General features: G+C 39.4%; 1 long non-coding RNA gene across 2 annotated transcripts in view; it reads right to left on the reverse strand.

Moving 5' to 3' along the window:
- Positions 1-464: 464 nt before the first annotated feature.
- Positions 465-26,367, reverse strand: part of LOC118685171 (uncharacterized) — a 45,692-nt gene continuing 19,789 nt past the window's right edge. Inside the window, exons 2-7 of one of the 2 annotated variants that reach the window (XR_004979937.1) lie at positions 24,170-24,327; positions 13,180-13,264; positions 5,008-5,090; positions 4,765-4,853; positions 4,461-4,522; positions 465-1,402 (exon numbers count right to left, since the gene is read on the reverse strand). This is a non-coding gene — a long non-coding RNA (uncharacterized LOC118685171). The remainder of the gene's footprint in view (positions 1,403-4,460; positions 4,523-4,764; positions 4,854-5,007; positions 5,091-13,179; positions 13,265-24,169; positions 24,328-26,367) is intronic. The other variant, XR_004979938.1, reaches the window with a different exon arrangement.

The following is a 26,367-nucleotide window of genomic DNA, read 5'->3' on the forward strand; positions in this document are numbered from 1 at the left end:
CTAAAGCCTTAAAAAACTCCCTCTGGAACTATGCATATCCATTTTGGATACAAAGTCATCAGCTTTCCCTGAAATGGTTGAAAAGCTGTACCATGATGTTTTTTCAGTTCTTCTAGGATTACCAAGGACATCCCAACTATGCAGTCCTAGCTCTGCTGCCAAACCCAATCAGAATTGAAGAACTAGTTCTTCTCATGTCCAGCTGTTCAGTCAGGCACATTTTTACCAAACTTTCAACTGGCCCACTGAATTTAGGTTTCTGCAGTGCCTGATGTCACAAAATTCTAGAAATCCGGAGGGAGTAAAAAAGCTGTTTTCAACTGGAGGACTGCTGTAGGGAAAAAATCTTCTTTTAAACAGTGTGTTATGCTATCCTGCAAGGAGAAGAAAATGGAAGTTTAGATTAAAAAATCATCTACAATAATGAGAAATATCCTCAGATTTTCTTCATGAGATGTCTTTTATTTCACTGAGTGAGTCTAGTTTATTGATTTTATTGACTGCAATAGATCAGGTCAGGAAACAGTAGCCTGCATGCTTACTTGTTTATACACACTTTCATGAACTAAAGTACATTCTGCTCTTCTGGCAAGAGGAAGGGTCTCTTTAGTCCTCAAAGCCAAATTTCCAATATTGCAAAATAATGCTAGTAATATGAGGTTTTGTGACAGAAACACATAGAAACAATTAATTACTAAAATTACAATCTGTAATTTTTTTAATACCTTGGCATAATCAACCCAAAATCAGAAGATGCATTCAGATTAGTGCTGTGGTTATCACTACTTATTAGAGTTCTTTGTAATATCTTTCTGAAATTATAGACTATGGCTCTTAAAGCTAGAAAGGACAACATAGAATATTTCATGTACTTCTCTGTAGCACAACAATATAATTTCACCCAGCTGTGTATCCATTGTGTGCTGAGGCATACCAAGCCCTCTCAGTTTGCAGACTTCAAGAAATGGTAAGCTCACTGCTCCTCTTCATCATTTGTTCCAATGGCTGATAACTTCACTGTTAGCAACTAACACTAATCTAGCTGGCAACCAAAAAATACCTGGAAGAGCACTACCTGTTTTTACACTGATACTCAAGATAATTAACCCTTTTTGCCAGGTCTGTTCATTGTAAAAGCAACAAGGTTTTGAGATTTTATTTTTAAGCGAATTTTTGCATTTGTTTCTCATTCATTCATGTTTCTAGAAGCTTATAAAATTTGGAGGCAAATTCATGTTCTGTTTTCCATCTCCATAGGCCACAATGCTTTCAAACAATGACTGGTACTTTCTTCTGTAGCTTTCTGTGATTTTCATGCAGCTTTTTTTCAGGATAGAATGGAAGCCGCCTTCTCACAATGAAATTATTCCCATACGGATTCATAGCTGAAAGTTCATGAGAGCTGTACATGCACAAAAAAGGAATAAGAAATGTGAATACTCTTTGGGATGCCACAGAAAACATTTCCAGATAAAATAATAGTCTGCATTTTTGCAGATCTTTCCATCTTCAAAGTATTGGATGTGCATCCATCATCAGATATTAAATATCCTCAGTGTTATTTTACTAAGTTTCAGCTTCTGAGCATCACGGTCAGATTCAGCTGCTGCAGTTCCAGAGGTGACAAGAACCATTGTGTGTGACTGGCAGACTCTGCAGTGCACCCGACTTTGACACATACATTGCCAGCAGCATTCTTGGAAATCTCACTCCCTGGAAGAAGGGTAGGATATGGAAAGAGCGTATGGCACAAAGGCTGACTGCTACCATTTATTAAGACCAGGTGGTCTTGATGGGTGGGCTACAGCCCCCTTATCTGCCCTCCCTCTGCAGATCTGTACTTTGAAGCTTTATGCTTACAAGTTCTGAGTCCTTTATTAGAAGCTGAGGCTCAGCAGCACAGAGGATTAGCCTTTATTGTCTCACTCGTGGCTAGGCCTGTCTGAAGGTCCTTTTCTTCTGTAAGAAGTGGTTATTGACAGCAGAATTCCTGTGGAGGATAACTCCCAGAATACATCTGTACATCTGTACGTGGCAAGGAACCACGGTGCAGTGACTCCTGAGCCAACCTGCCAGCTGAGATAGTCCTGAGTCTGAGACTCAGATCTGTTTATATGGCCCTGCACCCAAGTAGTCAGCCCTCACTCTAGTTCAGAGTCACCTTGATACAGCTCTACCAGCTTAATGCCCATCTCACCATGACCACAGCAACCCATGCCCAGGAACTGCCCACTGCAGGGGATTGTTACAGCAGTCAGCACTTCAAAAATGAATGCACAATAAAGACATAAAGAAAGCAATAATGTACTTTAAAGTTTCATGTTTAGCATCTGTTACACTGGTGAGATGGAAGCCTTAGTTTGACTGATTTGATCAAACTAAGCAATTCAAGCATCTTCTCCCTAATTTTAGGCCAAAGAAAATTGGAGCAATGCAGAAGCAGATGATAAATCAAAAGAAGAAAAATAGAAATTAAAGCTCAGTTCTGGCCTTTCATCTTTATTGCCCTTCTTTATGTGCATATGGTAGGTGTTCAATTCTTTCCAAGTCCGTATGATATTCCCTTGTGTTTCAGGAGCTGCAGAGCTGTAGTTGTCTATAAAAAGGCAACCTAACAGTTTCCTGTGACTGAGAGTTGAATGTGTTATTTGTTACCAGCTGGTTCATAGATAGCTTGAGCCCATGTCTTGGCTTTAAGTGATCACACTGACTTTAAACCACTCGCTCATGGGGTGCATTCATGTCATAGGGAGAATTCTGTTGCAGTATTTTATTTCTGAATTATGCCATATGACTTTTTTTCCTCTAAACCACTATTAAAACCAGAATCTGTAATACGCCAAACACAGACTGCATTTTTTGGAAAGCTGATACCAAACGTAACAGTAAATGAACCCTTCTGAAAGGTTAAAGTTGCTTTCATATAAAACATTTTCTACCAGGAAATGGAAGTGGAATGTTGAACTAAGCATTTAACTTGAAAGAACTGTGCACAGACTCTAATGGTTGCATTATATTTTAAAATAAGAAAAGCAAAGGGTTTTTATGAGCATACATATTTCTAGCTTCATAAAAAGGGTATTATGGTGACAAGGCAAAATGATTCCCAGTATTTTGGATGCTTCTTTTAACCTTCTAAAAGCTCCCTCCCCATCCATTAAATATTCTAGGGTGAGATTTCACATTATGGTAAAACTTATCCAACAGTTCTGCTCCCTCCACTTCCCTTGCATCCTTTCTTCCCTGACACGCAGGCCCGTTCCTACCCTTCCACTTCCTGATTTTCACATGGCTCCTTGATGAATGTAATTGGATTACTAAACCAACAGAAAGCTATCCATGTTTTTATTTTGCTGAATTGGTTTCCTACCAGCTGGCCAGGTGAGCCAGCTCCAGGGGTTATACAGAAATCAGAGCTGGTGCAGAAACAATGATTGAGAGCAGCACCCAAGATTTTCTTGGAAGACCTCAAACCCTCAAAGCCCCTATCCTACATGATGTGTTTGCCTCTTAAAAATACACTTCCTGTTGGAGATGGTGGATCTGTTGCAGTAGATTCTGCAAAACAACTAATGGATGAACATAACCATACCAGATTTGCCCCTTACAGAGACAACAAAGATTAATGTCAAACATGCACCATTGCCCATTCTCAGGTGCAAACATTCCTGCATGAGGGCAGTGACCTCATGACACATCTTTATAGAAAGCAAACAAAAAGTGTCCATTTCCTGGGTACAATCTTTTGCTTTGGAAGGAAATAAAAAAATCCCAACTTTGTACACTTTCCTTGAACCTTGAGTTTGATTCTATGTTCATTCAGGAAGGGAAGAAGCCATCCAAATGAGCTTGACACACTGAGCTGCTGCTGATTTGCCAGATTCCAGTGTCCTCAAGTGTGACACAACGTTGTTATTATTCAGTGTCCTGTATTTAAAATCAGAAGTGATTTAATCTGGCTCGCTGCCATACCACTTGCTGACATGTTGACACCATGTAAATAATGCACAGCTCTGTGACCACACCACTTTCATGCCACATGCTGGGAGAAACAGACAACGCCTGCTATTATTATTAGCCACATCTTAGATACCTTGGAAATTTGAAAAATTAACATCAAAATTACTTCAAATATTTGTAGTCTCCAGCTCCAAACTTCTTCATTACAGCTCAAAAGGAACCTGTGCATCCACTGTGATTAGAAACAGAGATTGCTGATTTATATCTCACAGCCTTTAAAGGTCTCCCTTCTATGATCGTTTATAAATAACTGACACAAGAACACTGGCAAGACTTATATCTGCTGACTGGAAAGGCCACCATTTTAGAATAAACCTCAAAATATAACAAAAACCCAGTTCTAGACTGCAAAATTTGAAATAATTGGTATCAGACATTGCTCCCTGCTACCAGTACACAGTCTACTTCTACTCTTCAATCATTTCAAAAGGTAGACCTACCACAATGGCATCACAGCATGCTCATTAAACCAAAGTGAAATTGTGGTTTTCACTGGGGAACACTGTAAAGCAAAAAAGAGTATTTAATGTGCTACCTACTTCTTACATGAGAGTCTGTTATCATCTATGTATCATGCAACCTGAGTTCTATTAGGGGCAGACAGCAATATAAGCTGCTTTTCACAGGACATTTGACAAGATTGGAAGTTAACATCTATATCACTGGTACACAGCTACTGTTTCATATGCTCTCCCCTTCAATCCTCTGAGTACCAAACAGAGAAAGGGATGATTGTATTTTTACCTTTTTGCAGTTTACAATAATGGAAAAATTGCTCTTTTTAATTTCCCTGGGCCTATGCTGTCAGAGCAGGACTGTGATGTGCATTCTTCCTGTGAAGACACACAGGAGTAACTATCAAGTCAGGAGAGATAACAGAATACAACAATGAAAAACAGAAATCTAGAAGTTGGGTGGTTACAAGAAGGAGGTTAGAAGTTGGGATGGATGGATGTGAAGATGGATGTGTTACTGTGAAGAACTTACCTCGGTCTTCACTCTGTAGCCATCACTAGTGAAATGCACCCATAGAGATTGGCATTTGCCTACTGACTTTAGATTTCCAAAACCTGAAATAAAAGAATATCTGGCTCAAAACCACTGAACTGTGCAACTGGATCATGATTTCTCAGGGCAAAACAGATGCACACATCAAAATGTCTTGCCCAAACAAATTCATTTAGAAGCCTTGGAGCATAGCAAGCATAAAAAAGAAAGGGAGGGGTTCTTTTCTTTTTCTGCTCCTATGAGACAGTCAGAGCACAGAGTAATTTGATTTCTTTCTGTTCAAGGATGAATACATTGGACAACATTCTGTACTTGTCCACATTGTTCAAAAGGATCAGCATTTTGAGAGTCCCAAACCAAGACCAATTCTTTCTGCTTTCTCCATTAAGAAGACCAGGAATCTTGTGGTCTCTTTTCAAAGGAATGACTTTGTCCAGAATCTTGCCTCAGAGATTTATTTTCACTATGTTATTTAGAACAGAAAAGAACACTGGAAAGACTTCCTAATTTCTTTAGTAAATCTGTTCTTAATCTACTTTACTCCAAGCATTTTACAAAGAGTTTCTTACATGGTGTTCTACTCAGAAGTTCTGTAAGTACACACACAGTGGTAAAACTTTCTCTTGACCAGAAAAGACTGGCAGTAATTGCAATAAATTGAAAGGAAAAGTTTGGGCAAAAGAGTAGGATGGATGAGAAGATAACTTGGTGCTTAAGGTGTGATTTCTGTTCTAACAGCTTCTCTGGGTAATGGAGCTGCCCCTCACAGAGAAGTGACAAAGCCTGTCTTGTGGAAGTTTTCTACAGTTTTTGTTTTGCCTGAGGTTTGGATTTCACAAGGCTAACTAGATTGTCCTTGTCTAGGAAACCCCGGGGGTGAAGCCAGATGGTGTCTGAGTGCAAACTGCAAAGACTGAAAGTGGGGAAAGGGTAGTGGCTGAAAACCAGGGAATAAAAACCACTGAACTAGATGAGTGGGTGAAGTCCAACAAGTTAACAAGAAGTTATGAAGTGGCATGACAAGGGTAATGAAGTGTGCTTTTCATAGGCAAAAATGTAAGTATTTTGAGGCGAATATCAAATGTATTTGGGCCTTTTTTCTAAAGTTCACTCAAAGCTCCTTTAGCATGGTATTCTCTCTTCCTTCTCAATGAATTCTTGTGACAATTCTGTTAGCTACAGAAAATTCCTCTAAATTCTTGTTGCTAGATATATACCTCTATATGCAAGAATAAATTATTCCAAACAAGTCCAGTACTAGACAAGTAGCAAGTAAAAATAGCACAACTTGCACATTCTTACTAAGAGCTAGCTCAGCAGTCAGCAGCACTGCCTGAACAGTCAACTATAAAAGCTCTTGTTTTGTGATAACCTAATTTGACTATTTCCTCTACCAAAATGTCCTATTTCATTGACTTATAATGTGCAGGTCAGTCCCACATTTTGTGCAGCTGAAAGTGCGTGCACACTGAAAGAGCAGATTCTAGCAGCAATGGGTCTCTTTGGAGGAAATGGTGCACTCTTCCTGTCATTGTGGTTTCCCAATGGTGGAGGGGGAAGGAGCACAGCAAATAGAGACTCTGACACATTTAAAGGCAAGTTTTCTGATGGTGAATGTTTCTAGAGTTTTATCTGGAGTCCATATTTACAAACTCGAGCACATGTGGTTTCACAGAAACATTCAAAAGGGAAGAGAGAGGAGATGATCAGCACATGCCTGAGCTGCTGCCTGTGTTGGTTGAGAAGGGTGTGCTGGGTGCCAGGCCAGGCTGGCAGGGCAGCAGTGAGAGCTGTGGGACACAGCTGGGGATGCCAGCACAGCTGTGGCCAGAAGCTGGGTGGAAAGGCAGAAAATGCACATATGTACCTGAGCCAAATCAGAGCCCAGGACAATTAATTTCCTTGCTTCTAAGTTGTGTCATTTGTAGAGAAGTTTCAACTGACACCCAAAAATAGCATTCTTTTAATACACATTAATTATTATTTTCCTATCTATATAGCATTTTGAAAATTTCTTTTGATAAGCAATGCTAGATTTTTTAAATTTTCTACTGCCAACATTTTAGGTCACTTGTAAAAAACATGCACAATTCCACACAGGTGTAATCTCTGCTTGATTGTTTACAGTTCCAGTGTTATACCCTTACTTATCTGTTCTCTTTGGCTAATGTGGCTTGATGATTTCACTCTGTGATTTCCCTTTTCAATCATATACATCAGATAGCAGATATTCATACTTCCCTTCCCTACATCATGTGACATTTTCATAATGCAGTGATAACATGGCAGACTTGCTTTTGATCAACTCTACAGCATATCTTAGAAATAAGCACTAATTTTTACAGTATAAATTAGGGAATGCAAGGTATCTATGGCTTATCAAAATATTGAATTTTGTGTTACATCTGTAGAAACTCAGTACTCAGTGTGAAGCTTCATTTGTTATTTAAATCTAATTCTATTTCTGAAACAGCCTCTTTAAAACTGTATCTGCTTCATCTCTGTGCCAGGCTGGTCTCTCTGATATGACTGATGCTTTAGAAGACATTGCCCTGAAAGGAGACTGTGCTTGCAGCAGAGCACTTGAAAGCCAGCACGCCGCCATCCATCTTCTCCTTTACAGCATGTGCTGGGATAAACAATGGGGCAATCAGACACTTACTGAGGCTGCATGGAAAAGTGGTGAATCAGACTTTCATGGAAAACTTGGTGAGGGTGCTAGGTTACAATTTTTAAGGTGTTCAGTGTTCCAGATAAATGTATATTTAGCTTTCTGTAAAGAGCTTAGGTGTCTTAACTGTGCTTACTTCACCTCAAGGTGACTGTTTTCAAATGCCTCAAAACTGCAAGAAGCAACTGCTTGAATGTCAAGACACGCTTAAAAATCTGAACCCCAGCTTTTGATGAGCAGCAGTCTCAGTCTGCCAGCTCAGTTTAGTCTTGAACTCTCCACTGTATGAGTGTTGCCTGCCTACCCACTAGAAGTCATTACCACCCAGCTGAACAGTAACTCAGAGTAACGAATGGGAAATAGCCATCTTGGCCTGTATTGGAAGTTTTGACAGACAGGTAAAAAGCTAACCATGCCTTTATAACCCTATTATCTTAACCCTCCAGTCTTACCAGCCTTCATACCTCTAATTAAGCCTGCAAAAAATAAATACCTTACTGACAGTTTTTCCTCCGGCTTGGTATGAGTAATCTGACCGCATCTGGAAAATTGCTGTGAAAAAAGATGTTGTGAAACAATTTTTCATTCTAAGAGATTTTTTTATTCTAAAGATATCAATTTTTTTAAATTAAAAAAAATAAAAACATTCTAAGCTAGAGTCTGTGTGTCTGAAACTAGAGCAAAACCTACACACTTCAGTTACTATAAAGTAAATTTTATCAGTGAAAGCTCTAGCAAGCCAAAGTGCTCTCCTTTTCCATTCCAACTAAATCATACATTATTTGGAGTAAAAATTTGTCAGGAACCTCTCTTGTATTATCCCTACATTGCGGCTGGACTGATTTCTTTATCTTTTTTTGATAGATGGATGTCTAGCTGAGCCCTGAATATCTTTAGCAGTGCTGATTCCAAAGGTTCATTTGTCAGCTGGTTTCCTTGGCTGTGAGTTCTAATGTTTATAAGCTTTTCCCTGATATATAATTCTAACTTTTTCCTCACGATGCTTCGAGCCACTTCTTGCTTGCTTGCTTAACTAATGAGAATAATCAAATATAATCTCATTGTCATTGTCTCTCTATTTCAGACAATAAGAGGTTACTTTAAACTTCCTGGAATTAACATGATTGAATTAATCTCAACAGCATACCATGGGCCTTATTTTGCAAGCCTACCATCAATTTTCTTACATAGCTCAAGATTTAGACAACTTTTTAAAACAAGTATCTAAAACCAGTTACAGTACTTCAGCATATAACCATAAAAGAGCATAAACAAGACTAAAGTACTCCTTTCTTATTATGTATATTCTCATGGATTATGTTGTATAAATTGTTATAGTAGCAGATTATGTGAAGCTTTCATCATTCTAGAAAATGTAAGAGTTTGTAGAGCTGAAAAATATCAGTGCTGCAAAAGAGAATGACACTGATTGTTGAGACAAGAGTGTGAGAGACTAACTCTAGAGAGCAAAGAAATTGCAGAGTACATTAGAATCAGTAATGTCACTGTGTTGGGAGGCTGGTGTCTTTGTAACCACTCCAAGACACTTAAGTAAAGACAAGGAAGGAGAGATTTGTTTCAAAGGGAATAAAGACAACTTGGAGAAAAGGACAGTAGGCTGTGAGTTGCCATTTTTGAAAAGGAAGTACTTTTAGGAGATGATGGGTGATCTAAAACTGGCTAAAATGCTTTGGGAAGCTGTTTCTACATTGGATACCTACAGCAGACTCTTAGCCATGCAGCACCAAGCTGTGTCACTCAGTTCATGGCTGTGGACCCCGAAATAAAGGAGGCTGAACTGCAACCTGAATGCAGAAAATGGTAAAGTGAGCTAAGTCCACCTTTCCTCCAAACAATTCCTACCCACTAACAGGTTCTTCCTTGGTATGTGCAGAGTTCTGTACATTCCCTCCCAAGGTACCCAGTCATGGTCCTTGGCACAGTATAGTACATCTTTTCTGGATAAATTCTACTGGGTGCATTAGAACACAGAAATTCTCTGGTAGACTTAGCCCTTGGTTGGATTTTCACAAAATGCTAATTACATCCAAAGTATTGAGCTTCTGATAGCTTCTGCAAATTCCTCTAAACACATGTTTATCCTGTCTTTGAACAACTGACTGCAAGGGACTGGTCATTGCAGCTTCATGGCTCAGAAAACAGGATGCATGAACACACAGAAAACTGGATCAGGATTGTACGACTCTGGGAGTCTTTTCTATTAACAGGATGAGTGCTTGGGTCAGACTGTGTTTGCTCAAGCTTCCAGACACATCACATTCCCATCAAACAGGCTCAGATGACTAGTGGGAGCTGTACCAGAATTTGTCCCATTAGTCTAATTTCCCGAGGCATTCTCACACTACTAACCTGGCATGCATCTTTCTAGTTACCATGTAATTGTTTACATTTTGTCAGTAGTTACACAGTACCAAATGTGCCAAGACCATTCAAATGTTTTTGACCATTTCTCTAGTTCAGTTCCACCCATGAAAAGCTACTCAGCCAATTCCAATTCTAAAGGAGCTGCTTAATCTGGCCATTCAACCCTTGTAGTGACAATTAAATAAGTGGTTTTAGAGAAGCAGTATTATGACCACTGAATAAAAAAACTCACAATTGCTTCAGAGCTGACCTTCCCCAGGTAGATTTTAGCCACCATGCCATTTCCTCTGAGCTGTGAACCCTTTAACCCCTGCACATGCATTGGGAACAGGGTGTTCAAGGAACTCTTAGTTCTTCTTTCACTGTAGGACTGTCACTTTTAAGATGTGAGAAATGTGGTTGTTTTCTTAAATAAAGGAAGTTTGAGTAATTCTGTGAAGCCACAAGACCAAATTCTGCATACACATTTGTTCCAACACCCCACATCATTTTAGGTTTTGAAGTTCTGATGTCCAAAATAACATAACTAAAATTACAGTGCTTTTATGCTATCAGGTCCATCTAGGAGAATTGTTTTCCTGACAGTGAGGATAAAATTTCCCAAATCAGAAGAATACTTGCAAGTTTTCTTATTGTGCCTCCATCTGTCTACTTGATAATTTGCTGCTAAGCATTACTACTATATACAAACCCCTGGCAATATTGCTCCTGTGTTGAAGAGCCACAAGACACCTGCTGACTTGGAGAAAAGTTTGCACGTGCTGGGATATCTGGTTTTGCATTTAGATTTGTCTCTCCCACTGGATCATAATTGGAGGATGCTGAAGGATGCCACATTGGTAAATGTGTACCTGGAACATGTAACTGCAGGCTTTGATAGAGGTAGACAGACAAACCTGCTCTTTTGATGGAGCTGTTCTCTCAGGTACAGCTGCACTGATGTGCAGTCTAGAGAAAAGCACTTTGAAGTCACTCCTGCATGAAATATTTCCATGGCCATTAGGACAGCAGGAAACCTCATGCTCCTGGGCTGCTCTCTGTTATCATTCAGGTCCTATCTGCTCTAGAAGACTGAAGCACAGGCCATAGTAAGCTCAATGAGAAGTTGAGCACAGTGACCTCGAGGAAGCAAGTAAGGACAATCTGTATATGGCCAAACTTCTGGCCACACAAGCCACTCACCTGAGCCTTGCAAAGCAGCAAGGCACTCCACCACACACCTGAGAGAGCCATCTGGTGTATGGGACCCCCAGGATCAATCAGCAAAGATAATCAGCTCACCACCAGAGCACAGACCCATGTAGATGCTGAAGCTGTCAGGCCCCATCAGGGACAATCGGGCAATATCAGTTTCAGAAGCACCCATGGGTGCTAGAACACCCTGCTGTTCCTTACCTCCTGACCAGAACAGCTTGCTAGAAGCCTAAAGTGCTCTCAGGATGGGATAACCAACCTTCAAGTCCTACTGAATCATCTACAGCCTATAGACTCACACCTACTTCCACAGTACATCTAAAAGCAGTGATGATTTTGAGGCCAGAATCCCTTATTTAAAAAAGGGAATAATGTCTGAAAGCATTCTTTTTTGAGGTTCAGAAACTCTGGATTTTGCCACCTTTAGACAAAACCAGTTAAATATGGTGACATTTCAGGTATGAGCAGCTTTCTTATATATGATTTGAGGATGACAGAACATATGTTCTTAGGTGGGTGAAAGGAGAAAAATCAGGCCAATTAATTAATTTCCTGAATGCTTCTTAGTGCAGCTCAGGAGAATCAAGTTCTAATTTGAATGAGGTGGCAGGGAGACTAAAAGCCTTGTTAATACAAATACCTTCATAAAGTCACTAATGTAAATGAAATTTATTCTAACCCAAGTCTGGCCACTTAAGTCTGTGGTAAAACTTTCACTGACAAATATGGAAGCAGGCTGAGACCTCATAGAAGCTTCTTTTAAAGAACTTCTAAACTTTCACCTCACCTCTTTAAAGCATTTTTGCAAGCACATGTACCTCAAAGGTTTTATATAGCTGGTAAGCTAAAACATATGAGGAAGAAATAACTTGTTCTAAGCCACAGAAGAAATCTGTATCCAAGCTAAAAATTAGAGTCAATAGTGATATCCTGTTCTTCTCATTGAGCTTTCAAGACCACAGGGCAGAAACAATGCTGTCCATGAACTAAAGCTGTTTCCCATTCTTTATGAAGAAAAGTAGCCACAATGACGCTTGTAGCTCTACAGTTTTCCTTATTACAAAATGGAAGATAATCCTTATTTTAAAGCATCCATTCCAGTTTAGTTAGGCTGAGATTTAAGTGTTTAATGCACTTCAAGTAGAGGCCATAGGAACTGTAAAAAGCCTAGCATGTTTAATCCAATCCTTTCAACTATAATGTTGAAATACTTAGCAAAAAAAAAATCTATAGACATGGCAGAAGCAGAGGGAAAACACTTCAGGTTTCCTTACTATGTTGTTCTACAGAAATCAGAAAGATGAATTATTCTCCTTGAAATGCTTAATTGGTTCTTTGAAAATAAAACAAAGCGTGTATAACTACACTAGTGATTTTCAGCATGTGACCTCTGATAAATGTCAGCTCTTTAGGAAAATTATGAAATTGTGTATAAAATCATAGTTAAAAAAAAAAAGAAAAGAAAGAAAAAAAGAAAAAAGAACCAACAAAGAAAAAAAATGCCAAAAAACAGGACAGCAGAAATTAGACAGTGAAAAAATGGCACTGAGGCAGATTTCAGGAAATATTTTTTATTTTCCAGTGTTTCATTCCAAGATATTTTTAAATCACAGATATTGAAAACAGATTCCCATACAATTCTTAATAAGTTACAGTAGCCACCAGAGTTAGTGGTTCCTAACATGTGGCAAAAAATATAATACTTCTAACTCAAGCCATGTCATGCTGGTATTTTAGCAGCATTCCTCATGCTATTGTTACAATTCCAGTAGTTTCATGGCATTTAATTCTTTCTGAATATAAGAACAGATTATCTACTCTTCTAATATTAACAGTGAGCAGTATAATCATAATAACCATGGTACATTTCATCCCACTGTCTCCCGATACTTTGATCCTACCTCTGATTTTGGAGATGGAGAAGTTTCAAGTCAGAATAATGAGGTGGTTCTCTGGAATCAGCCAACAGTAAGGTCACTGAAGGGCCTAGAATGGAAAAAACAAAAGCAGAACTTCACAAACCTTATCAATCCCACCTGGTCTAACACAGAGAAGATTTATAATTCTCATCACATTACCGTGATTGGCCCCACAGTGATGCTGCCTGTCGGAACCCAGGACATTCCTCTGACTGCCCTGGAGGAGTCAAGACCCTGCAGGGGGCTCAGAGACCAGGGCATGGAGTCAAAGACACTGTGACTTCGATTTTAGCCCATGGAAACAATTACCAACTTTGTGCGAGGAGTTGCAAGCCACAAGGGTTTGAATAGAATGGTAGTGAATTTATCACAGGGTGAAAATGTAGAATTTTGGGGGTTTTAGAATGGGGGTTCAAGAGGCAAGATGGAGGAATCTGGTTATATCCTGTCTTTCTCCTTCTTCTTCTTCTTGTCCTCCATCTTCTGCTGTGATGGTGGCACTTTTTGATTGGACAAACTGTCTAACATAGGTGACAGGTATTGGAAAGTTATTGTAAATATTGTACACGTAGTTCTTAGTATAAAAAGATAACATTGCCCTGAGGGCAGTCAGTGTGCCTCAACCCGACCTGCTGGACAGACCTCAGTGGGTCAGAAACACAATGTATTAGATAAGAGCAAATAAACAGCCTTGAGAACAAGAGCCAAGGAATCCTGTCTTCTTCTTCGGTCTCGGGGCTGGGAAAAAGAGACTTTCTAACACCTCGGGGTCATCTCCACACCAGAGACCCCATCAGCTGCCCACAGCATCTCCAGAGCAGCATTACCTCCTCACCCTGGAGTTGGGGTCTCAGCCTGGCAGACACAGCAGTGCACAGCTCTGCAATCCCCTGGGGGGTGACAGCCTCATGGGGGTCCTGACCAGGGGCAAGTGTCCCCCACAGAGGCCAGGGAGAGGATGCTCCCCTGGAAAGCTGAAGTGTGGTCCTCCCACCTGAGGCTCTGCCACTGGAGAAGAAGGGCACAGCACAGCACAGCACAGCACAGCTTAATCAGACATTGTGGGCACCCCCACCCCAGGGCCATGACCCACCACGTCTGACTTGTAGCACATGGGGTCCTTACCCTCAGGATGTGCATCAGATCTAGATGCTAGGAATCCACACGTATTGGGGCAGCATACATATAAAAGTTCAAAACCAGAAGTCCTGTCATTAACACAGGAATATATTTCAGAAGCTGCCACAAAGTCCTTATGAGGTGCTGTTTACAAAACTGGATGGATTATCTCTTCAAAGTAGAAAATCGAATCACACGCTTCCCCAAAAATTCAGTTTGGAGATGAGCAAGCATAATTATAAAACTGCATGGGAAAGATGGGGATAGGTGAAAGACATGAAATCTGGAAAAGATGGATAATAATATTTCAATATCAACATCCTATTTTTACACACAAAAAAACCTCAACCTGAATTTGTTTCCTTGGCTTTTTTCAACAGTATCACTTTTCCTTTCATTCCCTGAGGTACGAGAAATGAAAAAAACAAACTACACATGACCAACAGTAGGGAAAGGCTCATTGCAGGACACACAGCGTTAGTTATCTGTCTCCTGCAGAAAATACAATCCAACAGTGGCTAGCAAAGTATTGCTGACTTAGCTGATGCAAATGTTGCAGGCAAGTTAGAAATTTTGGAAATACTTTCTTACTTTACAACAGTTATTAATGTACTTCAGTTGAAAGCTTTATTTTTCTTATGCAGGACAGGAGTTCCTGAAGAGTATTAAATGTACTGGAATGAAAATTGTCAGTTTTATTTATATGAAAGATATTTTTCCATTGAAGTGTTAGCTTTAAAATTCAATGTTTTATTAAGATGATCTGATATTTGCCAAACTTCACCACCAAAGTGACAAATACAATAACTTGACATTTCTTTTTCATGTATTATCAAGAAAATTTACAGAAATGAAACTAAGCCTAAACAAAGAGTGCCTGCTGCTCTTCCAAAAACACTTATGTCCAAGCCCCTTTTCTTGCAAGGGTGTCAGCAGTGTATTTAGCACCAGGGTGGAAATAGGGGAGGTTGGACTAAAAGACTCATATTACGTATTGCAGGTCTTGTATTCCCACTTTTGTGCCATTCCTGGATTTATGGTCTGGACATTCATGGTTTCTTTTGAAGAGTTTTGACAGAAAAATTTTTATCTACCTAAAATTCAAAACCAGCTTAAGATACACTAGCTGCACAGACAAAGACTTCCCCAGAAAATGATGATATTTTTCCAAAAGAAAGTGGTGGGTTATTTTTTGGGTTTTGGTATTTTTTTTTTAAGTCATGAAAAACAGCTGAAGCAGCAAATGACAGAGGAATTAATTGTATAAACAATAAATGTGAACATCTCTGCTGCATATAGTCAGCCTAATTGGAATAGAGGGTTACTCTGTATGAGATGAGGTGAGGCCTCAGACCCACACAGGGTTAAATACAGTGGTGCTATTGAGATACTAAAAGATGAGATATTGCTGCTGACCACAGAGAGCAAATTACAATTAAGAACACATCTTTCTGGGAAGTTTGCCAAGGAAAAACCAGGGAGAGGTGGCCATTACTGCTGCTTTGCTTAAGCTAGGGAAAAATGGAGATGTAGTTGCTCTAACTCTTACCAAATGAACAATTGCACTCAGAGTACAAAGCAAATCAGTGCTAATGAGACAAATCAGGAAACCAGCTCTGAGAACGAGTTCAAAGCACAAAAGTAGAAATGCTTCAGCTCTCTCTGTGTTATCAGCTTAGCACTGGGGCAACTGCACCACTGCTGGCTGTTGCTGTGGCATGGTGCTTCTGCACAAAGCCAGTTTCACAGACTTAAAGACAGAAAAGCATTAAAAAAAATACATATGTGGCATTACAGTAGAAGAAATGAGGGAGATTGAGAAAACAAAAACTAATTTTGAGCAGCATTTTTACTTTTGATAAGAGGGGTACCAATAAGAGCTGAAACTATGGAGATAGTGATACCAGCAGAAAACAATCAAGAATATTCATATAGAGCTGAATTTCCTCAGCAGGCAAAGGAGAAGGACAAGTAACAACTCTGGCCACAGTGACCATAATGTGTAAAGGATGAAAAGCATCCCAACCTACCACTCCCCTTAATGAACTTCAGATTTATTATGCTAGGGGATCCAAACTGATAGAAAGAACACTGCTAATGGCAGGAAGATGTGACATCCTACATTATTACAGCACTTGTTTGTTTCCTTACAGATAAACTGTCTGATTCAGCAAGAAAAAGACTATTCTGACTTTTCAGTCAAGGTATCTTTAGAAATTTTCTACAGATCTTTGCTGGTAATATGTGGTACTAATATTTCTATACTTAAGATTTAGAGGAGTGACAGTCTCCTGAAGCCTGAGCATGGTCTGCAGCATTAACACATTCCTGCCATATTCTAATTGTGATGGCATCTAAGCAGAGGGGGACACTTAGCACCAATCTCTCATGCACCATGGCGAGCAGCTTACCACCTCAAATGCATCCCTGACTGGGTAGTTTTGTTCTGAGTCCAATGTTAGCTCCAGTTCTCCTGTCTATCATCCCTGTTGTTACAAGATCTCTTTTCTATAATTTCTCATTATATTTCCAATGGGAAAAGCCATCATTAAACAACAAAAATTAGACTATGCTCTACAAGATACTTGAGTATCTATTTATGTCTGGATCAAATAACCCTTATTCTATCTCTTTTTTTTTTTTTTTTTTTTTTAATGTGTGAGAAAAATCCTTTTTGGTGTGAAAAGAAAATACTGGGAGTTTTCCCTTGCATGATTTCCTGAGATCCTCGGTTAGAAAAGATCATTTATATTACTGTCTCTCACCATCTCTCACCATCTCTCACAAGACTGGGCATCCAAGCTGTACCCAACTATGACTAATCAAAAAAAATTTCACAGGGAACAAAAATAAGTCCAATTTGAAGCCCCAATTTCTATATAAATTCTGCTTTGTCATTTTTGCCATGATAAGTTGGACTTAGGGGTCTTCTCTTGAGAGATTTCCCTTTCCAGTGTCACCAAAACAGAGAGCCAGCACTTCACAGAAGTCTCTGGTGCAAAGAAAGCAATGTCATAGGCATGCTACAGAAGCCAAACTCATTCATTAGCCCAAGGTCTACTTTTAACACAAATACTGTTTCATAATGAATAAAAGTTTGGGACCCAAAATTTACTTAACAGCATAAACCGATATTTCCATGTGGTTTCTATAAACTCTCAATCCAGGATCAACATTCAAGGGATTAATTGCATAAAAGGCAACATCGCGAACCTGTCACTCTGGACGACCTGTCTTAACACTGAGCGTCAAATCACCTTCAAAAACAATACCACAGTGAAAAAATAATCAGTCTTGACCTCAGTGCACATTTGTCTGTATAATGTTATCATAGAGTTCAGAAATTTGAAACATCTCATAAATAAAGAAGGCATTAAAATAATTTGGAAGTACACGATGAAGCAAGCGTTTCACTGCTCTTTGGTAGCAACCTTCTCCAGGAGTCCTTTCCTAGTCTGACACGCACAAGGCTGTAGGACTGAAGAAGAAACTGATTAAAATATGCATAGGCACATGCATGTGTCCATGTTTATACACCTGCACACAAATTTCTAAGCATGTGCGAAGGAAAGAATGGACATAGGGAAGATTTTAAGAAAGCTTTTCTGCAGGGCAAGCTTAAGGAAGGCAGGGACAACTGCTCTTGGTACAGTGCTGAGAGATTAAGAAAAAAAGGAAATGGTTGCCTTTGATGAAGGAGATTAGAATGGGTACAGCTGCATTGAGCAGGAACAGGAACTTTGTAATAAAAACACTCTGATGTGGCATTTAACCCAAAACACCAGTGAGTAAAAAAAAATACACATCCACAGAGCTTAGGCTATTCTGGTGCTGTTTTAATCACTTCAGAGCATCACAATATCTGGAATTCACTGGAAGTTAAGTTTCTAGTGATTATTTAGGGTTGTTGCAAGCAGTTACTGGACACCTGTGTCTTTTAGGTAGTTGCATATAACATGAATTGATTACAGCATCTGTGAGCACAAAGTTCTGCAGTGGTAACTGCTCAGTTAAGGAAATTAAGTGCCCAGAGCCAGGATCCATATCACTCACATTCCTTGTTGGGTTCATCTCTTTTTCTTATGGAGGTTGTTTGCATGGATTGCTACCATCCTAAAGTCCCACAAACTGAAGCCCTCTTGTTTTCACTCATTTGGGGCACTTTTTTCCAGTCCAGTACAGCTGTCAGTCAGGGTGGGATCTCTTTGAGAGCAGCAAATGAGCCAGCTGCATAGTTCAACGGCCAGACACTTCAAGTCATAACAAGCTAGTGAAGCGAGCTAATTTTGCTTGCAAAAGAATTAGCCTTTATTAGCCACTAATACCACTTTTTGCCCTGCATAGCCCTTTAACCAGCTACAGCTCTATTGACATCACATTTTGGAAAGATTACTAGTGGCACATCTGGTTATAGAAAGCTTAGAGGGCTTCCTAGAGCAGCTACCACTTATTAGGACATGAATGAACTTAAACTATCTGATGTGGAATGAGCTTAAGTTACCACACTGTAGGCATTCATATGGGGTAAATCTTGCCATTCAGACCACAAATTCTGCAAGATGTTTTTGCCTGTGTCTAATTTTTATCATATGTTTATCATGTTTATATATAAGTAGTATAGTTCAAATTCATATTAATGACTTATGAGGTAAGAACCCATGGAGCACATGTACAGAATTACATCTATACATATATATTTATATATGCACTTATGATATTTAGTCCTGGGTTTAGAGATAGGGATGAGATTCTCAGTACTTTGTATTTTTCTATCTTCTCTGCTTATGCAGAATTGAGGAAAGTCAATAGCCTAGCTGTACTCTTAGACTCTCTTCAGATATGTTCTGCATTATTCACTAGGATTTACAAAACTAAATCAAGCTAAATCAGGTGTGATTACTTTTTTTCCTATGGAAGTGTGCAGTGTTACCTTACAACTTTGTGATACTGCCTTAGATTAAAAATCACCTGCTGTTCTAGAGACAAAAGACCAAATCTATTTTAATCAGCTATGGCACTCCCTACACAGCAGAACAGTAGAAGCTGGTAAGATTCCAACCAAGTAAGTACAGGCAAACTCACTTGATTTCATTTCAAAGGGTTCAAAGTCTAAGTAAGGAGAAAAATTATATTTTATTCTGCATAATGTTTAAAGAAAGACAAGGAAGTACAAGGAAGCTGCACAGGTTGCAATGATGAGAGGGGGAAGAGAAAAAAAATCTCAAAAAAAATAGTGTATTAAAGAAACCACTTGCAAGTTTTCATTAATTGTAGTCTAGCTTTGAAGAAGAGGGAGAACAGCAAGTATGGTAGGTTCTCAGTCAAGTTATTTAGGTACAGAATCCAAACCAGCTGCATTTTTTAGCAAATATAACCATAAAGAAGACTTACAAAGGCAACTGATGCCTAAAAGTAGTAAGAAGGCCAACAAAGGAAATACAGGGAGATAACTTTAAGCCTACCTCAAAAAAATTAGGGTGTGGGCCCCTGTATTTTGGGACTGTGCCTCAGACACTGGAAGTAATGGTCTTGCTGTTTCCCAAAGCACAGCACCACCCTGCCTCTCCTACAGCAGCAAGAAATTTCCCTACAGATGGACTGCACTTTCAGCCTCATGTAATATCTTATATTTTAAATTTTACTAGTCTGCTAAATAATGAGTGGATCCTGATGTGTTTTTCTTGAGGTATAACAGCAATAATGCACAAAAGCAATAACATGTTCTCTTATAGCTAGAACACTCAGCACCCTTCAAACCTAACCTGGGTAAAAAGAACAAATAAGGTTGAATCTTTTTCCTTTAATGTAACTGATATTTTCTGTGAATCAGAAGCATGGTTAGAAACACTTCTAACACCAACTTTTCATCATTTCAAAAACTGTAAGGAAGGCCTCCCTGGGACCAAACTGGGAATTCTGATGAACATATTTCAGTATGGAGCAGCTGACACATGGAATCAAACTATGATTTAGCATTCATGAGTAGGATGTGTGATCACCAAAAGCATACCTGAGCAAAAAGGGGGAGCCAATCCAATCAGACTTCAGGCTGTGCCAACAGAAATAAGTATGTTTCTGTTCTGTGTTCTCCCTCCTTCTGTCACACACCAGCATGGTTTTGATAAGAAAACTGTGGGTATATATCTTACCCATGGTTACATCAAAGAGAATTTGTCTCTGCCTTTCCTCCTGATCACATTCTCCAAAGTCTACCACAATGGATTCTCACCCTGGAAATTATCAATGAGTGTAGGTGCAATCACCCTTGTTTTGCAAGTAGGCTGGAAAAATTCCTACACAGCATTTTAATGGGTAGGCCCTTAAACATTTCTTTTGTACAGAAAAGGGAAGAATCCAGCAGAAAAAAATCCCAAACATCTCATGGAAATGCAATTCCTCTCCCATCTTAGCAACACCAATTCTCCCCATCAGTGCCACAAGCAATATCTACCTTTGCGTTTTTACTTCCCCTATAACCTCAGAAATATCTCATGAATGTAGGGCTGGTCTTCTAAATACCACCCAAAGTAAAGCTGAAACACAACACAAAAGCTCATCTGCCATTTCATCTGCCAGCTCTGCTGTTCCCAGTACTGGTGCCACACAGAGAAGGCAAGAAGGTGAAGAAAAAAGGTTGTGCAGGAAAAGCTTCAAGAAAATACCTAGCTTGCCAGTTCCCCTTGCAAACAAAAAATAGCTATCAAAGGTGAAACCTGCTCTGTACAATACATAGAAAGAAAAGAAACACTATAGAAAGGACATGTGCTGCAGAGTAGGAAGAGCAGAAATTCCTGTCAATACTGTGAACTGGCTAAGATCACTGGTGAAAAAGAAAAACAATCTTTTAGGAAAAGCAAAGAAACCTAACAACATGGTTAAAGCTACAGTGAAGAGAAATAATTCTTCCTTATCGATGCAACACACTTGCAACTGAGGGGAGCAGCAGAGAAGGGAAGCCACAGCGATCCCACATCCACAGAAAATTCTGATCCTGAGAACAAATTTGCCATGTACCACAGACATAATAAGTGTCATCTGCCCCATGTGATGCTGCCAGAGATAGTGACAGTCTCAGCAAGTTTCTGGATTTGATGTGTCAGGAACTGAGTTGCCACTGACCCACATGGAAAGAACAAACCTGAAAGGAGGGATTAGGATTGGCACAGGCAACTTGGGTTAAATTTGTACAATACTAAAAATGAGGTTGACATTTTTGTTTATGTTTCCCCTCTCCCCACCCTCCTGAGCTCTCATTATTAAAGAGTGAAGAACAATGTCAGATCTCACACAGAGTCAGCACGGCATGACACAGGAAGTCTGCACTAATGAGATTTTATGGATATATGATTTCCAATGAGACCAAAACTTCCCCACAACTGCAGCTCTTCTGCTTCCAAGGCTTTCCCAAATTCTGGGGGTTATTGACATTTACCTAAGGACTTCTTTTTTTAAATAAATAGAAAATTGAAGTGTTCTGGATCTGTCATAAACAGACAATCACAGTCTAATATGGGACATTGCTCTGGATACCCAGGCAGTCTGGAATCAGACAAGCCCTGCAGCTGAGGCTGGAGCAACAAGAGGGATTTTGCATTCCCATTATCTCCTATGCAGTCAGCTCCTGGCCACAGAAAACATGCAGTTGTGCTTTAATTGAGGATTTAATTTGGAGAGATTTTAGCTATATGAAATCTCTGTAGAGGGGGATCTTCCCTGCCACCTCCCACAGAAATGAGTAGTTGGAGTTATATGTCTCAGGTCATATTAGCAGAGCAATTTGGCTATCAATTGCAAGGATATTTAGGGGACTTATCAGATTGTAAAATACTGAAGTGTGATGACTATACAGCAAGTATGGTGGCCAGTCATCTGTGCCTGCCACACAGAAACTTTGAGTCCCAAAAGCAGAGGCTGTTGGCCAGTGAGCCCATCTCCAGCCCATTAAAGGATCTGCCCCAGCAGAGCTGGGCTGCAGCACTGGTGCACCTTCACTTTCAGTGAGGCACACCAGCCAGAAGCTGTTCATCCCGTTCACCAAGTATTAACCTGGTGCTTATGCGACGCAGGCGCTTTCATAAATTGTTCAGTGAGGGATTTTGGCAATGGTTTCATATTACAAGGCTTCTTTTTATATCCCCTGTTGCCTTTTTCAGGCCCTATCCACCCATTCCTTACAACTATTAATAAAGTATCCCTTCCTCCAGCTGTCAAACCAGGCTTTACAGTCTGTTTTTAAGCTATTGTTGCACTTCTAACAATTAAGACTTCACAGCTTAGCCTGCTTTTTCCCCCCTTAATGCAAAGTGCATTTTTAAAGGAGCTATATCAGCTGACAACTTGTCTTAAAAGCAGGCAATCAAAAAGCTAGAACCTAATGAAATGCTTCCAGGACTTTTTTTTAGTTCAACTCAAGTATTTCTCATAAATGCAGTTACTTCAGTAACTGTACACAAATTGTACTTCTCTGTATTAGCAGGAAGGAATTTGAGGGAAAAGTTAATTCTAAGCCAAGTATCCTGACAACATCCATGCTCATGCTGTCCTTTAAGAAGGCATGTCCTCTTGTTACCCCTGCATTGGGTAGAGTCACCCACACAACAGACAGAGAAATGGAATACCTAGGTTATTTATGCTTTACAATAGATATCCAGTGTAGCTGTTACACCTACTCCACACATGGTACAGTCAGCACTGATCTCACCACTGTCCTACCAGAAGACTGCATCTAAATAAATCTTCAGTAAAGCTCTAGGGCAATTAGGAGGTTGATGCCTTGAGAGGCTGAACCTGGAACAGAGACTAGACAGAGGTAAGAGAATTAAGTAGGTATGTATTAAAAGGTCTTAAAAGGCTACACCATGGGCAGCACAAGAGCCTGGCCAGGGCTACACCCAAGATGGACCCGAAATAATCACAAAATGGACCACCAGTCACAAGGTTTCACACTTTTATAAGTTTTGGTCCATTTGCATATTTGGGTTAATTGTCCAATTACAACTTCAGGTTATGAATTCCCATCCTCCTTGTTTGCTCCCCTCAGTTCATTGTTTGTACTTGTGGACCTGAAGCTCATAATGGCTGTTCTTGTTTCTCAAGCCGGAAAGGGATTGTTTTGTCTAACTCCCCTGTGAAGAGAGCTTACTGACACCTAATGTGAAGCTCAGAGCTACACACCTAGGCAGCACAGACTCTGAGAAACATGAAAGTTAAAACTAAAGGCATCAAGGTTAGGGAAGAGAAATGGAGAGACAGGGTAATGTCACCACTCAGCTTTACTTCCTTCAGCCTGGATCACGGCCAGGTACATATTCCAGTTTCCAGGACAGCAGTACCCAAATCTTGTCACCTTCATTCAGACAACCAAAGATCAGACATCAACGCAAAAAAAAAATGAACAAGGATTTTGTTCACAGCCATGTTTTCTTCTTTTGTCTTTCCATGTCACACACAAACAACCGAGTTTCCCTACTCTGAAACTTCTCTGGTTTGGACCTTAAAAAATGGAGGTGTTCAAAGTAAACAATCACTTTGAATATCTTGGCCTATATCCCAGTAGGGAGTGAATCTAATCACGTACACAGCAACCTTCAAACTACACAAGTATGAAGCACTAGAACAATAAAACTGTAAAAGGCATCATGGAAACAAAAAACAGCATGACACAACAACTAAGATCATGCAGTTTTCACTTATCTATTTAAATTGTAATTAGTCCTACTTGGTTTGCTAGCCCCTGCCATGAACCAAAACCCCATTAGTTTTCCCTTTCTTGAAAAGCAGCCCAAAGCACAGTTCTGATACCATCAAGTTTAAACTCTGTGCAGAAAGAGCAACACTCCATGTTATGTTTTACCTGTGCTGTTTCCTCTTCCTTATTGGATATCAGAAGTGAAGGCATCCCAGATTTCTCTTATTCACTGCTGACTGTTCTTTTTCCTGTTGACTCAGCCTTTCAGAAGAGTTGTTACCTCTGCAGTTCTGGTATCATTTTTATTTAATGATAACATTAAGCTGTACAAAAGGTATATATACTTGATTAGTATTATTCTTTTATCTAAGCATACTCATTCACAAAACCAAAATGCATGGTGAGAAGTAACAGAAAGCATCAGTTCTTGAACAATAAAACTACTGAAAGAAAAAGTTTTACAAGCCAGCTCTGGTGCACAGACCACAATGTAAAAACTGCTAGATTAAACTATTTTCATTGTCTAGGATGGAAAAAGGATGAGACAAAGAAAGAATAAAATTAATCCTTGTAGAACCTTATCATAGTTAGAGCTGAAAAAAAAAATGGAAATTTAATCCTATAAAAAACTTTTATTCAGCATTTTTTCCTAACTTGGGATGATTAAGTAAATATCAGATGTTTTGTTTTATTGGGACTTTTTAAAAGAATTTTCAATAAGAAATAAAACTTCAGGGTTATTTTGGGAAGACATTCAAATTTTTAGTATTCATTAATTGAAAAATATTGTTTCAATTTCCTGGGCTCTTTCCCTATTGCATTTTTCATGAGACCCCATAGGAGTGACCGTCTGCATCCTTCATCCCCTTCTATGGGACAATAATTGCCACAATTACCAAGCTCCTCAAAGAAAACTATTATTCTGAGTTTTAGTGGCAAATACCAGTTGGCAAGCAAGCCCAGACCAGAAGAGACTGGGAGCAATAGGCATGCAAATAATAAATTGACTAGAGAAATACACCATAAAAGGGAAACACACAAATTACTCAAAACTAAATAGTCTTATAATAGAAGGCTTCATTTTCTTTTCTAAAAGAAAAATAAAAGAGCACAATGTTAAAAAAAATATTTATTTTCATAACATCCTAATTTTTCAAAAGTTGTTTTAGAACATCACCTTGTTGGCAAATTCCTGCCCTATCCAGAACTGTCCCTTTTAATCTCTGGTATTTTGTATTCCGTAAAAGATAATTCTGTTGTCAAGATCATCCTTGAATACTATGTGAAAAGCAGGCTGGGGAACAACTGGTAAAGAAGCTATAGAAACATTTTCTTAAAGTCTATTCAAGAAATTCTCTGTGTTAGGGTTAATATATAAAGCTTAGGATTCTGAACATTTAGGTATCACAATGCCATTGTAATTCAGTGAAGCAGGCCAGTTTGCTAATTAAAATATACAGAACTGGGCAAAACATCACCTAACTTCTTTCCCAAGCTCTGCCACTGACCTACTGTAGCCTTGCTGAAGTTATTTTAACTATATTTAAAGGCTCTATTAGGATACCTATTTTCTTCCACAAGATGCACCTCAAATCTGTGTAATACCAAAGAAATCCAGTCAGAAATGGACTAGAAAAAAATGGAAACAAATAAAAATGCATATTTGATGCTGTTCTCTAGCCCTCTGTTTGATTAAATAACATGCCTTCTCCTTACAGTTGAATTGAGTGGTTCTTGCTTCACACTGTAGGAGTTTTATCACATTGGAATTGGCTTTCCCAGCATGATTTATCATTATTTTATTTTAAAGCAATTTTTTTTTTATTATAAAGATAAAACAATCTCATGAGAGAAACTTTCAAAGCAAATATTCCTCTTGGGTTTTCTGAGGTATTTTCTCCATCCAGACCAGATTGCTGCATACCTCCATATATAACACAGGACCTGAGGAGAACAAGAGAAGAAACAGTTTACACTCTTGAAATGCCCACAGCTGTCTCAGACAATCTGGAGTCCTGTCAAGGCTCAGGGCTACTGTATTTTATAGTCAGATGAGAATGCAGCTTGAATTTGGGCAGGAAACAAGTGTCACGAGCCCAAATCCCAGATTGCACGCCTGCCTTCACCATCCAGCTCACCCAGGGCTGAAATCTGGGAGACACCATTTGGGAGAGCCCACAAGGGCACTTCCAAAGCACAAGCTGTGTTGTCCATGGGCAAAAGGAAGGCAGCATCACTGAGTGCCAGGATACAAAAGGAGCCTGTATGCATGAGAGCTCTTATCACTGGCAGGCTCTAGGACTCACAAAGTCAGAGCAACAAAGCCTAAAATACATATATATGCAAAACAAGCCGCAAACTTT

Source organism: Molothrus ater, chromosome 3, assembly GCF_012460135.2.
Source record: "Molothrus ater isolate BHLD 08-10-18 breed brown headed cowbird chromosome 3, BPBGC_Mater_1.1, whole genome shotgun sequence".
In the NCBI taxonomy this organism is placed as follows: domain Eukaryota; kingdom Metazoa; phylum Chordata; class Aves; order Passeriformes; family Icteridae; genus Molothrus; species Molothrus ater.